Source organism: Cynocephalus volans, chromosome X, assembly GCF_027409185.1.
Source record: "Cynocephalus volans isolate mCynVol1 chromosome X, mCynVol1.pri, whole genome shotgun sequence".
NCBI lineage: Eukaryota > Metazoa > Chordata > Mammalia > Dermoptera > Cynocephalidae > Cynocephalus > Cynocephalus volans.
In genome coordinates, this window is record NC_084478.1 from 48,005,874 (window position 1) to 48,027,399 (window position 21,526).

Genomic DNA, 21,526 nt, shown 5'->3' on the forward strand with positions numbered 1-21,526 from the left:
GGTAAGAACAGGGTTGGAGCTCCTTCAAAGACCTAGTCCCAGGGATTTGTTATTATTTAAATTATGTGGTTTTTCCCTGGAAGACATGATTTGCTTGCCCTGACTCAAATCTTACACAGTAGAAAAGTCTTTTCCCCAGAGGCATTTGTCCGAAACCATTATGGGTGATTGGTTAATTTCAGTTATCTGAAGCAGTCAATAGTTAAGCCAATGAAAAAGCTTAAAGTAATAGCTGGAGAGTAAGATGTCCATAGGGGTTTAATAAGCTCTAATATATTTCTAGGTATCCATAAGTTCATGCACATGGATAGAGGTATGTGTGTATGCCTAGAAGAAACTTGAGAAGACCCTAAACTCTCACCTTTTGCTGACTTTCTGTGAAAGCAGGAAATCAAAAATAAAGCAGAGTTGTAAACTGCCTAAGGGTTGAAGACCCAGCTAAATATGCAAGCAGAGCACTTATGCAAAGACTGAGAGACTTATTGGTTGTAGGCATTTAGAAAAAAAAAAAAAAAAGAAAAAAAAATATATATATTATTCTAATCAGCAGGTGACCAATCAGCCAACAGAGCAGAAACTTCACAGGCCATGTATGACAAAGAATACAGACCTCTCCTATAGAGGGGTAGAATCTAAATGTCAAATTGGCCACATCATATTATTTAAAATGTAAAATTTTTCAATGAAAAATCATTAGAGATGCAGAGAAACAGAAAGTATGTCCAATATTTAGAGAGAAAAAAGCAATCAATGCATATAGCAGCTGAGGAAGCTCAGACATTGGACACTTCAGGTAATCATTTTATTCATTTTATTCATTTTTTTCTTTTTTTTTTAAATTAGTGTGATAATTTTTTATGTAGTTTGAATGCATTTTTTTGTCAGGTATATGTTTTGCAAACAGCATCCCTCAATCTGTAGCTTATCCTTTTACTCCTTTAATGCTATCTTTCAAGGAACAGAACTTTTTAATTTAATGAAGTCCTTTTCTTTTGTGGTTAGAATGTTTGGTGTTTTAGACAATCATTTTAAATCAGTTATTTTAGCTATGTTCAAAGAAGCAAGTGAAGCCATCTCTAAATACCTAATGCAAAGTATGACAATTAAAACTTATGAAATAGAGAACATCAAAAAAGAAACAGAAATGATTAAAGAACAACCAAATAGAAATTATGGAGTTGAAAAGTACAATTACTGAAATTAAAAATTCACAATAGGTGCTCAATAGATTTGAGTAGGTAGCAAAAAGCACGAGAACTTGAACATAGGAAAATTTAGACTCACTAAAGAAAAGTGAGTGAAGAAAAATGAACAGAGCCTCAGAGACCAGTGAGGCACAATCATGTAGACCGACGTTCAAATATTGAGAGTCACAGAAGAAGAGGAGAGAGACAAGTCAGAAATCAGAATATATGAAGAAATAATGACCCAAAACATTGAAAATTTAGTTAAAATTATCAATTTTTGCATAAAAGAGGATCAAGAGACTGCAAGTAAGGTAATCTGTAAAGATTCACACTTAGACATGTCATAAACAAAATGTCAAAAGACATAGAGATAATAAGAAAAGAAGCAGGAGAGAAGCAACTCATGACACACAAGGAAGCCTCAATAAGATTAACAGCTGGTTTTCATTCAGAAACCATAGATGCCTGAAGGCAATAAAATGACTTATTCAAAATGCTGAAAAAAAGACTGTCAGCGAAGAATTCTACATCATTGATAGTATTCTAAAAATAAAGTAGAAATTAAGACATTTAAAAACTTTTTAAAAAGGAGAATTTGTTACCTGTCCTGCAAGGAATGCTAATGGGTGTCCTGCAGGCTGAAATGAAGGGCACTAGACAATAACTCAAATCTATATTAAGAAACAAAGAACAAAGAACACCAGAAAAGGTAACTACAAGGTAAATATAAAAGACAGTATAAATGTAGTTTTTGTTTTTAACTCTTATTATATATTATGTTATTTAAAAGACAGCTGAATAAAGTAGTGGTGCATACTAATATTTATAAAGCAAATTTATTTCACAGGGCCTAGTTTCCAAAGCCCTGTAGTTTCAGGTATAACCTAACTTTTAAAATTGCATATAGAAATGTTAAGCTTGCAAGAGACAGGAAACTTTCCTCAGGCTAAAGTCTCTGTTGTAGATAAAGAATTGTAACACAGCAAAATTGTTGGCTCAAGGACAGACGTCCTTCGTGCAGGTTAACCTAAAGTTGCTTTATTGTTATGTAAAAATACTGAGGAAACTGTTGTAGGAAAAGACAGCATTTGCTAAGAACAAGCTTTTGTTGGAGGATCAATGTAACCTTTTGCAAATTGCATTATGGAATGTCACTTTGTTATTTCACTGATGCTACTAGTCCTTGTGTTCTTTGTAATGATTAAATCAATTGAATTTTCTTGTGAAACTTCCTTTTCTTGACAATAAAAGGGAAAGGCTAACTTTAAATCAGGCTGACACATTCAGTTTTTCTCCCCCTAATGGGGAAATTACTGAAGTGCAGTCCATCCAGGCCTCAATGCATACATAGTGCTTGAGTAATCACGTAATTCCTTTTTTCATCTCTGTTACACAGGGAAAAGAAGTGTAACTTAAAGCAATAATTATAACTCTGTAGTGACTGCACACAACATGTAAAGATGCAATTTGTATGACAATAACATCATTGTATTAGTCCGTTTCTGTAGCTTATAGCAAAATACACGGAACCAGGTATTTATAGAAAAATGAAATTTATTGCCTACAGTTTTGGAGGCTGAGAAGTCTACAATGCAGGGATCATGTCTGGTGAGGATTGTGGTGGTGGCAACAGTGACCCAGTGGTCTCACGTGGCAGAAAATGGCAGAGCAGAGAGAACAAACTTCTCATTCACTCTCTTTTTAACGTCCTTAGAACCATGCCCATGTTGACCATTTGTAATCCATTCACTATGGCATGGTCTTACAATCTAATCACCTCTTCAAGGCCCTACCTTTCAATTCTCATAATAGTTTTTCCCACCTTCAACAATTACAGTGGGGATTAAGTTTGGGGGGGACTTTCAACTCAAGGCAATCATGAAGAAGGGGAAAGGAATGAAGCTATGTAGGCATACAATTTTGGTATACCATTAAAGTTGAATTGGTATTAATCAAAATAGATTGTTATAAATTTGATTTCAATTGCATCCCTAAGACAACAACCAAGAGTATATATTCACTAACAGGGAATTGAATACTCTGAGAATATCAATTATCCTTAAGTTATTTACAGATTTAATGTCTCACCTATAGCTGCCAAGATAATAATCAAGTTCAAGCCACAGTCTTCTGCTCCCAAAATCAAACCTGAAGAACTACAGAAGGGAGAAAAAAAATACATGAACAGCAAATTCAGAACAACAAAACATTAGAAACTATTTCATGAGACTGGGGACTACGTTGAACTTGTGTTTGGGGTGGAAAGAGTTGGGTGTAGCAGTAGTTAGTGAGAATCCTTTAACATTGCAGAAACAAGCAGAAGATAGCATATGTAGGAAAAAGTTTGTAAACATTTTACCATGCTTTATTGCAGAGATATGAGGCAGCATCTGAGACCACAGATACAAGGAGCCAGTGTGTAATATCAGAACAGCAAGAAAGACTGGGCTTACTGAAGCAGTATGACTCCAGAGTCTATGGTAATAATCACCTGAAACCACTTTAGTGGTTAAAGGCTCCTCTTTTAAAAAATATGATTATTATAATGGGATATAAAGAATAGAAGTATCAGAATGAATACTGCATAGTAAGAGTGAGTATTTCATGGAACTATGGGTGTATATAGTATGTATATACACATATATACTATGTATATACACATAGCATATATATATATATAATCTACACATACAATTGAGATGTATATTGTTTACTATAAATGAGGGATAAAAATGAAAATCACTATATCACTAAACTAAATTATATGCGATGTTAAATAACCACAAAATATTACTCTATCAGAAGGAAAATATTTTAGAACAGAACGTTTTCAAAGTCTAAGACTTTCTCATAAATGGACCCATGCGAAGGTATGGTTCTTCTCTGACAATCCATAACCTATCATGGGTCTGTAGCTTTTCCTGTCAAGTATACAGCCTGGATATTGAGACCATTCTCTGCAATGATTATAGCTGAACAAATGCTCAGATATGGCAGAATGGGGAGAATCTCCCAGAAAGCTTCTAATCAAAGACACAGGAGCCAAACTAGGCCCCTCTGGCTCTCCACACATCTGTCCGTATTCCATATTTCCACCACAGACTCTCAATACTCTATTCTTCCTTCCTCCCAGGCCCATATTGGGAGCTCAGTAAATACCTGAAACTCCAACAATAACAGCTCCACATTCCCAAGAGTGCCTCTTTGGACATGTAAAAAAGGCCCTCAGTCCCAGTGGCAGTGATGATAAGGAAGTGTGCCCCAGACCATCTTAAAAAAGAGGAAGTTTAGCCGGGACCATGGCTGTGAGAAAAGGTAATCAATTGCTTTGAAATCATTTTCTGATCCAGGAATTCAGTGGTGAAGGAGAGGAACCTCATGTTAAATACACACTCCACATGAGTCTGAAACCAGCCAGGGGTCTGTGGACCAACACTTGAGAACCACTGCTCTAGCACAAGTAATAAAGAAAAAAATAGTAACAACACTTGAGAACTTCCTATGTGTGCGGCACTGAATTTATAGACTCTTATGTAAGCCTCTGGACAAATCTGAGAGGCGTACTTCTATGATGATGCTATCTCTTGAACATATGAGGAAAACGAGGCAATGAGAGATGAAGTAACTTGGCCACCTTTACACGGTCAAGAAGAGGAAGAGGAAGATTGCCAGCTAGGTCTGTCTGATGAGTGGTTTCAGGGCTTCTTACCCTTTTCCTTACAGTGGGTCCCTATGGAGGTCTGCTGAAGCCAATAGACTCTTTGCAGAATAATATGTTTAAGTATATAAAATGAAATTCATAGAACCCAAAGAAAACAGATTTCATTGAATTTCACTAATCAATCTTTTAAAAAATAAATGTAGAACATAAGAACACATGCTTCTTCAGTAATGCTTTAAATAAAAAGACCTAAGAAAATGTCTACATAATTACCGCACGTATGAGGTAATGATGAATGCAAGTGATATTTGAGACATCTGTAATAACTATAGGTTAAATGAAAATAACTATGATTTCTGTCAAAGACAAAATCACAAACACTGCTGATACGACTGTGCTTTGTTCCCTACATTCATAAAGGTAGGAAATGCTGAATTTCAGGTAAAGCTTAGAAAAACAAAGATGTACATTATTTTCCTCACCCAAGTTCATGGGCTCTTTGGATTCCACTCACAGTTCCAAGGATAAGAACTTTCTGTAACGTTGTCCTCTTCAGTAGGATGACACATGGCCTTTCACTGGAATGGGAACGGACAAGTGCTCTGCTGGCTTATAGCTCTGATGGTCTATGACTTTCTTATGGTGAAAACGTAAAGCATTGTGAACTTGTCAAACCAACATTAAATAATCTGGGCATTAAATTAAGTGATACTTTCTCAAAGCAGAGTTCTGGGGAAGATGTACATGCATTCCCATGAATCATTTGTTTGTTTGTTGTGCCCAAAACATTTCAGACCTCCTAGCACCAAGGATGAGTTGTCTTGGCCCATCTTTAGTTTTGTCTCTGAGTATATTTCTTTATTCCTCAGCTGTGCTTTCCAAACCTCCCAAATTCTTCTGAAGCTGCAGCCCACATCCCTCTCAGCTTCTAGTCATCAGGCACCTGTCTCCCCTTTCTTTACCTCCATCTTTGAGGAAGTTCCTCTTGCTTTGCTTTGCAAGCTAAGATCCTCTGTCTCATTTTGTCCCCTTTCCCTCTACTCCAACTCTCCTTCTCTTCAACATTTATTATGTCACTAGTTCCTTCAGCTCTTCCTAAAATAATGCTCTACTATGGCGTTTTAAAAATAATACAAAATAATCTCCGATTTATCCACACTCCCAGAATCAATTTTATAAAAAGGTAAGCAGTGATTTTTTTCCTTACTTTCTCAATGCAGACCTTCTCCTGAACCTTTTGAAATCTGATTTTTATCCACGTCACTCTACTGAAACTGTTCTACTGAAGTCACCAAGGACTTTCTAATTTCCAAATCCAACATCCTGTACCCTCTTGTCATTTGCCTGCAGTAGTCCAGGGTACTGTATACTTCTACACTCAGCTGGTTTATTCTTCCCCCTTACTGTTCTTTCCCTCCCCTTCAATGACACCTTTTCTTTTTTTCTTTTCTATTTATGAGTCTTATAACACAAAACAGTGAACTTAAAGCTGCAAGGGCCGATAATAACAAATAGCAAAAACTCATATAGTGTTTAAATATAAGTATATATATATATATATATATATATTCCTATTTATATCTATATAGATATATATGTATGCATATATATATATATGATTTATGAATATGATACCATTTTATGTAATCATATAGCCCCAAGAGGTTATGTATGAAGATACAATGGTGTATGTGTGTATGCACATATATATATAATTTATGTATGTTAACATAGAGTATATATCATATAATTAAAATGTATTATATGCAAAATATATATATCATGTGTAAACATATATTTCTATATAATTTATATATATATATATGCATGAGTGTGTGTCCATAAACATTGAATCCTCAAAACAGCCATATGAAGTGAATATAATTGTTTTCTCAGTTTTACAGGTAAAGAAACTGAGACACAGAGGGGCTGGCTAACTGGCCCAAGATCACAGAGCTGGAAGTGGCTGAGTTAGGATTTGAACTGGTATATTCCGGGTAAAGGGCTCGAGTTTATTGCTATACTCTTCTACTCTGCAGCTCAGTATACAGAGAGCACGTAGATGTCCTGGTATCGCATCAGAGTGTTGCAACACGAACTGATCCCTTCTTCTGTCTGATAACACAGGTCTTCACTAAAGGCCTATTTATGCTAAACTCTCATGATTCTGATAGGTTGAAGTCTTTCCCAGGTCCAAACATTAGAGTCATTCGAGAGCTTCCTTCCCCTCCCTCTGATCCAATGCCAGCAGTGGTGACATCTTGTACCATTTCTGCCTCCCTCCCTTTCTTGCTAATGCTACCCTAGTTCAGGCCCATGCTTCCTCCAGCCTGGTCTACAGCAGCAGCCTCCTATCTGGACCCTCCTTGCTCTTATCCATTTTACTCAGAGGCCATATTTCTCTCTCAAAAGTAGCATTTCAGTTTTGCCACCTGCTTATTCAAACATTTAATGATTCCCATTGCCTTAGAAATTAAGAACAGATTATTTGACATGTTACTAAAGGCCCTTCAAATTATGACTCACAGCCATCTTACCAACTGTATTTCCCTCCTTTACCCTAACATTATAATTTAGCTACAGAGATTATTTTTTGTTTTTTAATAGACCAGTTCCCTGGCTCTATACCTGTCTCCAAGCATTTTACAGGCTCCAATTTCAAGGTCCTACCTACCTTAGAAACTTGTGTCAAACACCTGTCTCAACCAGAGAATGTTTCCAGATCTCAATTGTCCCCAGAGAGCTCCCTTCTTCCTCTTAGGAAAATGTATAGCTGCCGTACCTCTCCTATAGCACTTGGGTGCTGACTCCTGTATTATGTATCAGTGACTTATGCAGCTTTTGCTTTCCTGTAGTGCATGATAGCACAATATCTGGCACTTAGAAAGTATCTAGTATCTCTCAAAATGACTTTAATTAGCCATCTCTGTTAGAGTTGGCTACAGTAGTCACACTAGAAAACTATTCTCCTTGTTTTAAAGCAAAGCACATTAATCCACCAAATGAAAATATGTGGGGGCCAGCCACCCATATTCAGTAGCCTTTATCATAAAATATTTCTCAAAAATTAAATTCACTTTCAGAGTAAAATATTTTCGATTATCAGAAGTATCATTATGAATGTGAGGCAAAATCGGAAGGGAATTCCAAGTGAAGAATTCAAACTGGAACTCTGAGTTCCATGTTTGGAATACCTGACGGTTTTGTATCATGAATCTCTATATTTCATTTCCCCTTTTGAAGGTCTCTGTCAGCTCCCTCCACACTTGGACTATCATCCAAACTCCTTCTGTGTCCTAGCTGCCCCTGCTTGTTCTGGTTCCTGCCTTTCTCTGGGATCCTCTGCTCTCACTCCTTCCCTCCTGCACGCCGTTCTAGTCACAGAGACTTTGCGCAGCCTCTTGAACATGCTAAGCTTTTTCCTGCCTCAGAGCTTCATCCTTGCCATTTTCTCTGCCCGGAATGCTCTCTCCCTAGACTCCAGAGGGCTCTTTCCCCCACTTCACTCAAGTCTCTGCTCCAATGCCATCTACTCAGAGAGGCCTTTCTTGACACCCTACTTGAAACGACCACCACGCTCATTCCATCACTATTTTCATTACCTTGGCTTTTCTTCATAATACTTACAACTTTCTGAAAATTGTAATATACATATATACATAAAAGTATATACATATATACTTTTACATAAATGCATTATCCTTGATTGTATACACATGCACTGTGTGCACTCATTTTTCCATTTTTCTTTAAATTGTTTGGATACTCTTTCCCCCATTTCAGTATGCTATTGCATTTCTGTATACATTTGTGATACACACATTTATGCGCACACACACACTCACACACCTTTATGCAGATCATATCCAAATAGCAGAAAAACAAAGACAAAGAGGAAAAACCCTGGGAAAAAAAGATTAAAAATATTAAAAATTAAAAAATAAATAAAAAAGAAAAGCCTTGGAAAAAGTCAGAAAAAAAAAATAAACCTTACCTACAGAGACACAGGGATAAGAATTATAATGGACTTCTTATCAGAAAACATGCAAGCAAGAAGAGAGTAGAATGTAATATTTAAAATATTGTTAAAAAAAAAAAAAAAAGAAAGAGAACACCATCCTAGCATGTCATTGTGCGAACATCATAGAGTGGACTTACACAAACCTAGGTGATACGGCCTACTACATACCTAGGTTATATGGTATAAGGTATTGCTCCTAGCCTACACCACTGCCGAATTCGTGGTCCATCATTGACCAAAATGTCATTATGTGGCACATGACTATGTATGGTAAATAGTGGGAGCCAGGTTTCTCACTGTTGGAGTAGAATGTACCAGACCAAAAAGCTGAAGAGGCTAGAATGATCCTTGTGGCCATAGATTTGATTAGAAGACTTCAGTACAAAAATATGTAATCAAGTTCAACTTATAAATACATATGGTTGCATTTATATGCATTTACAGATATGTGCATGTACACGGGTTAATATACACACACACACACATATATATAATTTGTCTGTCAGCTGAGAGGGCATGGAAACAATGACATCCTGGTAGGCATTAGCATACTTAGTGCCCATACCTAGGTTTCTGATATCATGCTCTAATTAAAAGGAAAAACAGAAAAGAGTGCTTCTGTGGAAAAATAAGTGATTCAAAGACTGTAGCAATAAATACACAAGATGAATTTGGAACATCCTGTAGTTTCAGAAAATAAGAGAATGCTCAAAAGTGTAAAAATAAAAACAACTCATGAGTAGGGCATGTCAAAGGGACATGGAAGGAAACTGAAAGAGCTCCCAATGGCCAAGTCTGGAACAATTTGAGCGGTTCAATGAAATGATGTTATATTTTAACCCAAAACATAAAATAGATATGTATGAATCCATACTGAGATAAATAATTGAATAAACCCATAGATGGGGAAGAATAAACAAAACTCCTGTGTGGAAGGATATCAAAGCGTTTATGTAATTATCCCCACTCAAAGAGGTGAAGCATAACTCTCTACTTAAGTGTGGGCTGCAGGTAGTGCAGACTCTATACCAAAGAGGATGTACAAGCGCAGATCACTTAAATGCATATGAAATGATGCCCAAGATCATTTGTTATTAGGGAAATACATATACAAACCACACACACACAAAAATCCACTACACTTTAGAATAGCTAAATTTCAAAAATCTGAAAATATGCAATGCCAGAGAAGTTGTGGAGAACCAGGAACTTTCACTCATTGTGGGTTGTAATGAAAAACGGTACAGCTTCTTCAGAACATAGAATTCTATGAACTTATTTATATAATATTCTGAAAAAAAAGTACAACTACAAGTTCAGAAAAAGACTGTAGCTTACTATGAAAGGGACACACTGAGCAATTTTAGGCTGATTGGAACTGTTCTGTATGATCCTTGGGTGATAAATATAAGACTCTACACATTTATTAAAATGCATACAACTTTACATAACAGTGAACTTTGAGGTATGCAATTTTTTAAAAAATAAATCAACCAGGGATTGATTTTTAAGTGGATCCCTGCCTGCTGAGAGAAGAATGAGTTTTACTGGGGTAAATGTGGAAAGAGAAGCACCAGTGAAGGAGCTATTGCCGTAGTCTATGTGAGAGATGATACCACTCAGCGCCCACAGTGGTAGTAATGGAGATGGACTGAAGTGAGTAGATTCGGAATGGATGTCAGAAGTTGAGGGTATAGAAGCGGCTGATGGATTGGATGTGGGTTAAGGGGAAGAGAGGCATCAAGCATGTTAGAAATTGTGCTGCCTTTGATAGTAACAAAAAACAAATCAGGCCGTGACTTATTTTTTCATAAATTATTGTCAGACATTGTGTGTATTTCATAAACTTCAATTCCAAGACAGGTTTGTGACAATTCGTGTGCTGGAGAAGGAGGAGTTCCCCAAGCTGTGCTGGAAGCTCCCCGCCCAATATGGGGAGGAAGGAAGGTAGGCCTCCACCCCAACACATGTGGACAATCTGGCACTGCTTCCTAGTCAGTAAAGGATTCCTGGGCCTGTTCAGGGTGCCACAGTCAGCACAACATCACCCTGTCATGATTTTCTGGAATAGTACTGGCCATGTTATATTTCTTGAATCCTCAGAGCTCCGGAGGTCAGTAGGGGAACTAGTGCAGTAGGAGGTGGAATAAACAGATCATTGGCCCAGGTACCTTTGTCTCCAGCCAGCGCTAAGTTCCTGGCCTGGCTCTTGAAAGTGAAGGTCCATAAGGGTCAGAAGGAGCTGCTATTTCCTCTCTTCCTTCCCTGCTCTTATCATCTCCACTCCTTCTGTTACTGAGGTGAACAATGGCCTAGATAAATCCAATCCTTTCTCCTCCAGAGTTATTGGTCTGCTAACCGGCCCCTAATGCTGGCTTTCTTGAGGATAGAATATAAGAAAGCCCACTTTGTTTCTGTATATAAGATTATGCATGCTTAAAAATATTCACAATCAAAATTTTAAAAAGAGATATTTAATGTACCTGATATTGCTTTGTGTACACAGTACAAGGGAAGGTTCCAGTTGCATTTTGTTTTATATATGAATATCCAGTTATTCTAGTGTTATTACTTTTAAAAACTGTCCTTTCCACACTGCCTTCCCCTTGCACTTTTTCACAAATCAAGGATAGCTATATAAGTGGGGTTTTTCCCCAGGATTCACTATTAAGTAGCAGTATTCTTTTGTCAACCCATGTGCCCAGACCATAAACTCTCATTACTACAAATTTTAGTAATTCTTACTATCTGGTAGAAAGTTTTAGTTTCTATTTTCTCAACAGTGTCTTGGCTATGCTTGCCTATACACATGACTTTCAGTTTTAGAATCAAGGTATCAAGTTTACACACACTTCACATACAAAACCTTCTGGCCTCTTGAAAATTGCCATGGCAGTCAAATTATAGTTTAATTTTGAGAAGAACTAACACGTTTACAATATTGAATCTTCACATCCATTGCCATACTTTATTTTATATTTATGTAGAGTTTCATCAATTTATTAAAATAAAATTTTTATACTTTTTGTGAAGTTCTTAACATTTTTTTGGTAAATTTATTAGTAGGTACTTGATATTTCGGTATGATAGATTATAAGTTGAATTTTGTTCCCTTTCCTTTTCATATTCTGTTGCTGCAAGAACACAAAATTCAGTTGTTGTACACTGAACTCAAATCTAGCAACCTTATGTAGTCTTTCATGAATGAAATAGCTTAGCATGAGTTGTTATGGATTTTCCTTATGCACAGTCTAATCATGTGTTTCTCATGAAAGCATTGTTTTTCTGTTGTTGTTTGTTTGTTTTGTTTTGTTTTGTTTTGTTTTTTTACTTTCTGATCCTTATCCCTTCTATCTCTTCTGCTTTGCATTACTGCACTGGCTACTACCTCTATTAGAATATTGGATAGAAATTGTGATAGCAGGAATCCTAGTTGAGATCCTAATTTCAAAGTAAGAGTTTCAACATTTCTCCAGGAATTATGATGCTTCCTGTAGTGTTTTTGCTTACCTTTTATCTAGTTAGCTAACATTATTTCCATTTTTAATAAAATTTTACTTTAGAATAATTTTAGATTTACAGAAAAATTACAAAGATAGTTCATAAAGACACTAATATGTCCCATCATACCCACAGTGCATACTGTCAACATGACTTATCACTCATGATGTTAACTGGATCACCTTGCTGGGGTAGTGTTTGTCAGGGTTTTCCACAGAAGTCATTCCTTCTTTCCTTGTGTCATAATATAATCTTTGGAAGGACAGGGAGACTCAGGACCTACAAGTCATTGGATGAGGACTCTGAGGGAAAATCCTAGAGACCCCCCACCCCACATAGAGGAAGCCCCACAGAATCCAGCTCCCCACCTGCTGTCAGCCCGAAAGGCCCTGGGGCAACGTGGCCCACTCTGGTGTCCCCTGACTTCTGCTTAGGGGATAGAAAGCAGAGGGGGACCTTGGTTAGATGGGCCCCATTCCAAATCGAGAGAGTGGAGAGGACTCGGGCCCTTCCAGGTGTCACCAGGAAGACACAGAGGAAGGACTAGTGGGACTTCCTACCCCAGACACAGATGGCACGAGCCATCAGCCCCGAGCAGCCTGGGGTGGGGATGGCGGCAAGGCACAGGTAGCAGCCCCCTTCACTTCCTTTTTTGGGGTGTTGGGGAAATCATACCTTGGTATGAGGAGTACTGGTACATTCTCCGGTCAGCAGAAGGTGGGAGGGTCATCTGCCCCACTTCGATTTCAGACAGAGCAAGCCGGCTGCTGCCCTGCCTTTAGGGGGCACAACTGAGAGGCGGATTGATGTGGTGCACCCTCGTTCTACCTTGGTGGACTCAGGGAGGAAAGGGGCTTTTTCTGAGGTGACAGGACTCAGATCCACAGGGGGAAGCAGCATAGGCAGTGCCAGGAGTCAAGGTGAGGACTCTTAGGAAGGAAGCACATACAGGACCTTGCGGCTGCTAATGCCCCGTCACCCCCACCCCCCTTCTGCCCCCACGTTGGCAGGCACGCGTCTCTGCGGTCAGCCCCAGGAGACCCCAAGCAGGGCCCCAGATGTGCTGTTTTCCGACTTCCACCTGGGAAGGCCAACAGATTTTATCTGAGGGGTGCCGCCGCAGCTCAGCAGAAGGAGAAGTCCCAGGTCAGTTGTCAAGGTGAGGCTTCTGCCGAAGGGCTGGGGGAACCTCCCAGGGCACAGAGAGGAGTCCCTGCCCCACTCTGTCCTTGCTTAGGTCCTGGGCGACCCAGACAGGGCTAACTTCCTTGTCCAGGGTCTCAGGGGGATGGGAACCTCGGCCTGAGGGATGCAGCCTGCGTGAGTGGAAGGGAGAAGGTTAGGAATAAGCAGGAATATTTTGAGGAGGGCTGAGGGTAACCCCCATATCAGAGCACAGTGAGATTCCCACAGAATCCCATGCTATTCCTCCTATCAGTCCTTGCATATCTCGTCCAGTCCTGTCAGGCTGAGTCGCCCCCTCTCATTTCTGTCTTGGGGGTGTCAGGGAGGGGAGGGCCGTGATCTGAGGGGCCCATGACAAGTCAGCAGAAGGAGCTGTTTCCCATGCCCTGCCAGACATCAGTGGGAAGACTAAGGGGACTAAGGTGTCACATCTGCACCAGAGCAGATGTGACACTAACCCCAATTTACCCCTGCCGTTGGCCCTGGGAAGACTCCAGGTAAAGTGATCGGATGTAGTGCCACCTTACTTCCCTCTGTTGGTTTCCCTGTTGTTCTGAAAGCTTTGTCTCAGGCCAGCAAAGGGGTGGGGATCTGGCCCTGTCTGAGAAAAGGTGAAGACGCTGAGTGAACAGTGAAGGGACCATCCACCCCAGAACTGTGGGGATTTCCCAGAATCTAGCCCCATCTTGCCTGTCAGCACCTCGAGGCTAAGGCTGTGCTCGCAGTCTGCAGCCTGAGGGGTGCCCTCAATTCCCTGTATAGGGCTCCTGGAACAGGGTGGGGAAGACTTTGGTGTGAGACAGTGTCCTAAGGTCAGCAGAGCAAAGGAGGCCCATGCAGTGCCAGGTGTCAAGGTGACATGAACACTCTGATGTGTACCCAGGGCTCTAGCCCCCCTTGGTACACATCCCACAGTGCCCGACCCCACCCACACTACAGCCCTGGAGCCTGGGTCTCTGCACCTGGCTGCCTCCTCAGGAGCTATCTTATGTCTTCATAAAGGTTCCTAAGAGACAGGCCTACCAGCACACAGAAGACCTGTGAGGGCCTATGACATCATCAAAGGAGGAAACTTGTAAGTCAGCTTTTGTCAGAGCCATCATGGTTGATTTTCCCTGCTGAGGCCACTCACACTGTCCCTCTCTCCCCTAGGCCCATGGGATCCCATTGCCTACAGTCCTGTTCACTGTCGTACCTGCTGCCCCTGACTAGAGTCATCATGTCTCACTCTGCAAAGTGTCCACATCTCACCTTTGAGCAAGACTTTTGGGCCCAGATTGAGACAGTGGACTTGCTGGGTGCACAGGTTCCCACAGCTGAGGAGGAGGAGGAGACCTCCTCTGTTTACTCCTTTTCTTTCAGGTTTTCCTTCCCCTCCACCTCCACTTCTTCCTGCTCCTCCTCTCCTCTCATTCTGGGCAAACTGGAGGAGAAGGAGGAGGAGGAAGAGATGCCTGCTGCTGCGATGTCAAGTATTCCCCAGTGTCCTCCCCAGAAGCCTCAGAGCTCCTGTCCCTCCTCAATTTCATGGAGCACATCAGATGAAGACTCCAGCAGCCAAGAAGGGGGAGATACGAGTGCCTGGCAAGTCCTGCCAAACCCTGAATTCTCACCCAGATATGAGTTAGATGAGAAGGTGGCTGAGTTGGTAAAGTTTCTGATCTTCAAATATTAAACAAAGTGCCCATCACAAAGGCAGAAATGCTGAATATTGTCATTAACAAGTATGAGGACCACTTTCCTATGATCTTCAGGAAAGCCCGTGGTTTTGTAGAGCTTGTTTTTGGCATTGCCATGACAGAAGTGGACCCCAATAACCACTCCTATGTCTCTGACAACACACTAGAGCTCACGTATGATGGAGTGCTGGGCAACGACCAGGGCATGCCCAAGACCAGCCTCCTGATACTTATCCTGAGCGTGATCTTCATTAAGAGCAACTGCACCCCTGAGGAGTGTAGAATGTTAAAAATCTTGATTCTTGTTTGAGTTTTAGTATAGGATTTTTAGGTAATGCATGTATGGGGCAAAAGTCCTTGGTTAGGGGGAAACAGCCCACAGCTAGGGGGCAACAGCCCATCTAATCAATTCTAATCATGTAAATGTTGATTCTCACTAGATTCTTAGAATCGGGTTTTTAGGTAATGCATGTATAGAACAAAAGTCCTTCATTGGAGGGGCCACCCCCCACAGCTAGTAGGCAATGGCCCATCTAATAAACTATAATAACTACTTAGGTATGGGATTGTATATTTTAATGATTTTAGAGCTAACGGGTGGTTGACATACCAATCTTGTTAAGAGATTTTAAAGAATTGCTGTAGGGAAAAATGTGAAAAATGTGAAAAATGTTTGCTGTGGGCAAGCTATTTGTTGATGGAAACTTTAGAGGCAATTATACTTAGATTTAATTGTAAGAATGCAACTCTTGTTTAAATCGTTTAAGGAGAGGTTATATTTTAGATTACATAATGACCATAGTTTAATCAACTTAGCTTTTCACAAATTGTACTTTGGAATGTCACATTGTTAATTTCAATGATGTTGCTAGTTTACATTGTTTAAGCTATACTTAGCCATAGATAACTTTTGTGCATTGCCCATGTCTTTGTGTCCTCTTGAAATGATTGAATCAACTGATTTTTCTTGTGAAACTTCCTTGTCTTTACAATAAAAAACAAAAGCTAACTTTGAATCAGGCCTGTACCCAGTTTTCTCCTTCTTGCAGAGGAGTCACTGAGGTGCAGTCCTTTTGGTCTTCTCATCACATTCATGCTGCTTTGAATAATCATTTTTGCATCTCACTTACACAGCGAGAAGTGTAACAGAGGAGGATATCTGGGAAGTGCTGAGTACTATAGGGGTGTGTGCTGGGAGGGAGCACTTCATTTACGGGGAGCCCAGGAAGCTCATCACCAGAGATTTTGTTCAAGAAGAATTCCTGGAGTACCAGCAGGTACCCACTGGTGATCCTGTGTGCTACAAATTCCTGTGGGATCCAAGGGCCCACACTGAAACCAGCAAGAGGAAAGTGGTGAAGTTTTTGAACAAGCTAAATAGTGTCACCCCTAGTTCCTTTCCAACCTGGTACAAGGATGCTTTGAAAGATGTGGAAAAAGGAGCCCATGCCATAATTGATGCCGCAGATGATGCCTCTGCCATGGCCAGTGCAAGCACCAGTGTCACGTCCAGCAGCTTCTCCTGCCCCGAGTGAAGTCTGAGGCAGATTCTTCACTGTGTTGGGAAAGAGTAGTCAAGGTTCATAGTAGGTGAGGGCCAGGGTGGGGCTGGAGGAAACAATGTTTTTTGTGTTCCTGTTCTATATGGGAGACTTATTGATTTAACTTTTTCTTTGTTCTGGGTATTTTTCAAATGCTTTTCCTGTTAATAGCAGATATAATTAGTTTCAGAATCTTAGTTTATACATATGAGTCACAAATTTGTTGCTGTTTATCTGGTTTAAGAGTAGGGGTTTGGTATTTAAAAAAAAAAATTGGGAAAACCTTTCATTTTATTTTGAGATCTGGAACAGGATAACAAGGCATTAGAATAGCAAATTTTTTTGAAAATGTAGAATAACTCAGTAAAATAGTGGAACAACGTAAAAGATGGTTAATATTTGTATTCCCTTATCCCTTTTAGTCTGTCCTATAAAATTAAAGATTTATACATGGATTTGCTTGTCTTATTCAAGTAAGGAGAAGAAATTAAATCTTAAAAGCCTCGCTGTCTCTTTTATTTGCAGAACATTGAGCATTTGTGCTTGGAAGGCACTCTAGTAGTGGGGATACTAGGACAAGCAAGAAACACCCCTACTCTTAAATTGGCCGAGTCTGAGAACACAGTCATATCAGAAAGATGGTAAGATGTCCTCCATGACCTAAAGATCAAGTAAAAGAAGGAGTGTGGAACTGGGACTCCAGATGAGAGCCATTGAGTGTAAATGACCTGAGACAAAGAATTTTGGGTCTTTGGGAAGCTTCGGTTTTTCATGTGGCAATTAATTTTAAGTTCATTTTGGTGGTTACAGGGGCCAGACTCCCAGGTGGTATGCCTTAGATGTGAAAGAAAAGATTGTGGATAAAGCAGGGAGAAATAGCCACCTGAGCAGGTATGGAATATGTCCTGAACTCTTGTCCCAGTGCAGTTGGACACAGTGCATGAACTAAGTGTTCTCTACACATCATCTGCAAGGATTTTCTGAGAAATAGATAATATTGCCTTGAAGTGGTGCCCAGAATCCACTAAGCTGGCACTCTTTTCCCTGGCCTAGGAGAGCCAGAGCCCACCCCACTGAAAGGACATTATAATTAGGTGATCTTGACTATAATTTGGCCAGCTTTAAGCAAGGGCTAGATTTCTAGTGGAGGAAAATTAGTGAAAATAGAGGTTTGATGGAGAAGCAAGTAGGAAAGAGAAAAGGAATTGGTTCTTGCCACAAATTCTAGGATCTCTGAATTACATCCAGCTGAAGAAGACTCCTCCACACCTAAATTATGCAATAGGTCCTCTAAAAGAGAAAATTGAGTGGGTTTTGTTTATTATGCAGAATTTTTGGTTGAGTTGGTATTCTGGGACCTATTGTGCTACATATTCTCAGATCTTCTGGATAACAAAAGCAAGAGCTAATTGTCCAGAAGAGAGTGTGGTAGGGTCTGAGGTTAAAATTATGTTGCATACAACTGTCATTCACTAAAGATCCAGTAATTCCAGGCACTGTGCCAGGGGCTCTACATACTTACAGACATTCCAGCAGTCTTGCAGGAGGGGCCCTATCAAACCAGCTTTATAGACAAATTGCTAAGATGCATGGCACTTGGCAATTCCCCCATGGTCAAATGGCTAGGAAGTGACAAGGCTGGGACCTGACCCCAGGCCTGAATTTATCTAGGCCCACACTGTCCTCTCTCCTCTCCCAGCCTAAGGTAAGCCTTCTGCCTGTTAATTCATTTCTCCTCTTACTTTTTCATGTGCCTCGGGTGACATAAAGATGAACCATATTGCCAAGCTGTTAAATTAGGCCTAAGAAGGCGAGAATGATAATAAAATACAATTTGGGGATTGTGGGTTTTACTTAGATAAAGCTGTCCTGTCCTGAGCCCTAAGGTTCCTTGAACTCTGACTCTATCCAGGTGCCAGCAGTTTTGTCCCACCCCAGCACTTTTCTATTTTTTAGCACCCTTCTCCTGCTCTGCCTCCTTGTTCTTTCTTTTCCAACTCTGGAACTTGGCCTGCTGACCAGCTCATCACTGCAGCCTCCTCCTCTGAAGGTCGTGCCCTGCTCCCAGTGGAACAGCCCAGAATTACCTTCCTCTCCCTGTCCCTGAACAGAGAGCGTTTCAACTCCCCATAGAAGTCCACTGACAGTCCCATTCCTCACCCTGGATTTTCTGTGATAGCAACAGTCCCTTTGCCATAAATGTTCGCTTAGGACAGTGACCTTCAGACACCTTCCCTGGGCATCTTCAACACTTTTGATCACATTCCCTAGGCATTATCAACATGGTCTCAAAGTGCTTTCTAAACAGGCTGGTGAGTAGAGTCTGATTTGCCACATAATCTACTGGTTTTGGAGATGTAACTCTAAAGACAGAGACAGAGTTTTTGAAATCATCTTGATATTTGCAGTGGGATTTTAATAAGATACATCATTTGAACAGGCCACTGAACACATACACAGATGATTGAGCTTACTGAGGTGGTCAAAAACCAAAGTTTCCCTCATAAGCTTTGTAGATGAGAAAAGGCCATAGAAATCACTATGTAAGTAAACATCTGCAAGAAGCTGCATTCTCCTGAAGTTCTCCTAAGAGGTGAACAATGGTTCCTTGGTGAAAATGCTAACTCTGATAAAAAATAAAATAAAATTAGTTAACAATCCTTCCATTGCCTCTTAGCTGTATACCTGTCCCAAAGGAAAATTTCGGTTTGCAGTGTGCCAAAGTCACCTTTCCAAGTGTTCAAGAATATTCAGCCATGTGGCGGGTAGCAGGGTAGCAGAGGCTCACAGGGTGAGATATTTACCATACAAGAAAAGGAAGTCAAAAATTCTCAGCCTAAAGACATTTTATAGGTTATTGAAAGGACAGTGTGGAAAAGCAATAGTGAGTGAAAAGTGCTGAACCTTCCCTGCTAAGATTTACAGAATTCTTTTAAAACTAGACGTGATTCTGTATCTGTAACCACCAGTCACATAGTAGGCATAGAAAGAGTTGGAAGATTTCAAGGCAATGTTAGCCTTTTGAGAAACTCTTCCAAGAAATCAAGAGAGTTATTGTCAGAACAAATTGTAGTACTTTATTTTTTATTGAACACCTACAATGTAATAGATTAAGGGAGAAACCAAGAAGTGCCCATGCCCATGTTTTCTACCTGTCCTTCCTGGGTGGCCCATTTGTAGTTAGGCAGGAGCTGGTGTCCCCTTCCCAGGCTTTCTCCTCTGTTCAGCAGTACACATGGTCGCCCCATGTTGACATGGTGGAGCTACACGATGGAAGCAGCCTGGATCCCTGGGTCACCTGAGATTTCAGACCCACTGCATATTAGTTTGCTGTACCATAACAAAATATCATAGACTGGGTGGCTTAAAGAACAACAAAAAATAGTTTCTCACAGTTCTGGAGGCTGGAAGTCCAAGATCAAGATGTTGGCAGGTTTGGTTTCTTTTGTGGTCTCTCTCCTTGGCTTGCAGATGGCCACCATCTCACTGTGTTCTCACATTTGTCTCTTGGTCATGTGTGTCTGTGTCTTATTCTCCTCTTCTCATAAGAACACCAATAATATTAAATAAAGTCCCACCCACATGGCCGCATTTTACCTTAATTAGCTATTTAAAGGCCCTATTTCCAAATGCAGTTACATTCTCAGGTACTGGAGGTTAGGGCTTCAACATATGAATTTTGAGGGGGACACAATTTAGCCCATGACACCTTGCTAACTCAAATCAGAATTTATGTGGATGAAAAAAGAACCTGTTGTGCTAAGCTGTTTAATTTTAGGGTTTTATTTCTGTTCTATCAGCTTACCTTTACTTAACCTGACTGATACACAGCTACTCTATCTGTTCTCAGAGATTTTTCAATATTTTTACTTACAAAGAAATAGTGCATATATTACTGTTGCAAATAAAATTTAAAAATTTATATAAATTACAATTTTTCCCTTTACAAAATTCCTCCAAAATTCAGTCCCCTATTCAGAAATAACCACAATGAACAATGCAGTATGTATAATTTAATGGTTTATTTCGGGCTTTTAGAAAGACTGCACAGCAAAAGAAACAATTAAAAGAGTTAAAAGACAACCAACAGAGTGGGAGAAAATATTTGCAAAATATACATCTGACAAAGGATTAATATCCAGAATATATAAGGAACTCAAACAACTTTACAAGAAGAAAACAAGCAACCCAATTAAAAAATGGGCAAAAGAGCTAAGTAGGCATTTCTCTAAGGAAGATATACAAATGGCCAACAGACATATGAAAAAATGCTCAACATCACTCAGCATCAGGGAAATGCAAATCAAAACCACATTGAGATACCATCTAACCCCAGTTAGGATGGCTGAAATCCAAAAGACTATGAACGATAAATGCTGGCGAGGCTGCGGAGAAAAAGGAACTCTCATACATTGTTGGTGGGACTGCAAAATGGTGCAGCTTCTATGGAAAATGGTATGGAGGTTCCTCAAACAATTGCAGATAGATCTACCATACGACCCAGCTATCCCACTGTTGGGAATATACCCAGAGGAATGGAAATCATCAAATCGAAGGTATACCTGTTCCACAATGTTTATCGCAGCACTCTTTACAATAGCCAAGAGTTGGAACCAGCCCAAATGCCCATCATCAGATGAGTGGATACGGAAAATGTGGTACATCTACACAATGGAATAATACTCAGCTATAAAAACGAATGAAATACTGCCATTTGCAACAACATGGATGGACCTTGAGAGAATTATATT

General features: G+C 40.0%; 1 protein-coding gene and 1 pseudogene across 1 annotated transcript in view; both read left to right on the forward strand.

Annotated features, from left to right (window-relative positions):
- LOC134367978 (cilia- and flagella-associated protein 47-like) overlaps positions 1–21,526 on the forward strand; it is a 1,412,159-nt gene that overhangs the window by 182,842 nt on the left and 1,207,791 nt on the right.
- LOC134367041 (melanoma-associated antigen C2-like) lies at positions 14,712–16,769 on the forward strand (annotated as a pseudogene).